This window comes from Pocillopora verrucosa, unplaced genomic scaffold (genome assembly GCF_036669915.1).
Source record: "Pocillopora verrucosa isolate sample1 unplaced genomic scaffold, ASM3666991v2 scaffold_24, whole genome shotgun sequence".
In the NCBI taxonomy this organism is placed as follows: Eukaryota; Metazoa; Cnidaria; class Anthozoa; order Scleractinia; family Pocilloporidae; genus Pocillopora; species Pocillopora verrucosa.
Window position 1 is genome coordinate 18,299 of NW_027078179.1, and position 2,131 is coordinate 20,429.

A 2,131-nucleotide genomic window follows, 5' to 3' on the forward strand; every position below is an offset into this window, starting at 1 on the left:
CGCTGCTCATTGAGCAGCTCATATATTAAACTGATTTTTGGAACTGGGCTGTGGAAAAGAGGCTTGCCTCGTCCCAGCCACGGGTTGCCTCGGTATAGCACTACCTCCGAGTGCGGCCCACTTCCCTCTGGGGAAGACACATTCAATCCAAAACAAAGTCAACGGTATAGCATTCTTTTATGTTTACAGGAGCCCCGCCCGCCCTTAGAGGGGGAAGAGGTGAAAGAGGGATGATAATTCAGACAACAGACAATGGCAGGAACGGCCGCTGGCCTACGTTTTCTGAAGTGCGCAAAGCACTACCACAAGGACCTAGGGGTAAGTGGATTTTTTCACCGAGGGCAGACGCTGAAAAAGCATACTTACCTGACGCGGGAGGTACTGTGATCAAGGAGGCAGTCCTCTCAAGGCGAGGCCCTTTCATTGCACTTCGACTGGGTTGACCCTTGCGATTACCCCAAATGTGGGTAACTCGAGCGTATAATTTCTGGTAGTGGGGACCTGCGTTCGCGCTCGTCCCCGCAAAAGTCATCCAAACTATGTCTATATGGCCCTCTTACTGACTATCGAGGGTATTTTTGCTTTTGCAGTGGACCGGTAGACTTGCAAAGAAAGCAAAGGACGCACAACTGGCCAAGGTGTTGGCACGTTTGGAGGGGTAGAAGTGCATTGGAGAGACTGGAGGAAGGAAACAAGGTGAGTTTCGGGGCGGTGCGTAACTTTGCTGGCTGTTTTTGTTCAAGGCCTGTCTGCTCTATTGTGTGTAAAGTCCTGTTCGTTTGTATTTGCAGGTTGTGCGTGCCGTGCCGTGCTGTGCTATGCGCGCGAAGGGAAAGGAAATGAAAGGAAACCAAACGGCCGATCGACCGAGCGAGCGAGCATAGAAGGGCATTCGACTTGGACCGTGAGTACACTTTGAACCTTTTGAGCGGTTTTATTGTCACTGGAGCCGCTTTTAGAAATGCTATTGCTATCGTTAGTGTATCCTTTGTGCGAGCAAGCGAGTGAACGAATGAACGAGGGAAGGAAACAAACTAGCAGAGTAGTAAAAGTATCGAACCTTTTTCCCGATTCGTTTGCAGTCTGAATCCAACCATTGTCGACTTTCAGTGCCGTTTTTCGCGCGCCTCCTCTTGGAAGTGTGCGAGTGTTTTGCCACGTCACGATGGCTTAAAACTGCGTCTCAGAAGTGTGCGTTTTTTCCTATTCATTTTTTCGTTCGTTATTTGGAATGATTTGATATCACAGAAGTAGAATTTGACATCATAAACTGTTCATCTCGCGCGTGCTCACTCGCTCGCGCGCGCTCTGTAAGAAAAGTCGATCGCACTAGAGTTTTCGCCATTAGCTGGCCGATTTTTGACAAAAAGGTGTTTTCCCCCCCTCGTTTTTTGCTTTGATTTTGTTCCTCACTCACCTACGGCTCTCTATGTGAAATTGTGGTGTATGGAGAGCTATTTATTGGGATAAAACGTTTAGAGATGTTCGCAAGACAAAAAATTGAAGCCTACAACACGGGGTATTCCCAGGCGGTCACCCATCCAAGTACTAACCCCGCCCGACAGGGCTTAACTTCGGTGATCGGACGAGAACCGGTGCTTTCCCTGTGGTATGGTCGTAGACGAGGAAATGGGGTCGAAATTCTGCTTGTTATCGGCCAGGTTCAGGCTGTAAAGCGGCCACATCCCTGAGTGTAGGCGAATTTGAAATTCTAAAGCCCTAGTTTCGTTACTCTAACCCTAAGAAATCGATACTCTAACCCTAAGAAATTGTTACCCTAACCCTAAGAAATGGTTACCCTAACCCCGAAGTCGTTACCTAACCCTAATGTATTTTCCTCAACCCAGTTAACACATTGAGGAGCATCGATTTGAAGCACTATTCCCTAGGGAGGGAGGGAGGGGTCCCAAGAGACATAACGTGTCCTAAAAACCTATTATACAATGTTTTAGCTCCGTAGGTGCGTGTATCTGGCTTTAAAATCTTACAGTGAGGAGATACCAAACGGGTCAGCCTCTGGGACCGTCTGCGGGACTCGCAAGGGCTTGTGGGGGCGACCTGCTACTATCCACCATAAACCGTGGGAAGGATCCCTCGACCACCCCCCTCACCCAGGGCATGCTTCGGCATC

At 49.0% G+C, this 2,131-nt stretch overlaps 2 non-coding genes and 1 pseudogene across 2 annotated transcripts; 2 read left to right on the forward strand and 1 right to left on the reverse strand.

Annotated features, from left to right (window-relative positions):
• On the forward strand, positions 1 to 126 carry LOC136278538 (U2 spliceosomal RNA; annotated as a pseudogene).
• Positions 127 to 358: 232 nt separating this feature from the next.
• Positions 359 to 522, forward strand: LOC136278529 (U1 spliceosomal RNA). Its single transcript, XR_010716382.1, has one exon. It is a non-coding gene; the product is annotated as a U1 spliceosomal RNA (small nuclear RNA).
• Positions 523 to 1,504: 982 nt separating this feature from the next.
• On the reverse strand, positions 1,505 to 1,623 carry LOC136278541 (5S ribosomal RNA). The gene has a single exon (XR_010716389.1). It is a non-coding gene; the product is annotated as a 5S ribosomal RNA (ribosomal RNA).
• Positions 1,624 to 2,131: the final 508 nt, after the last annotated feature.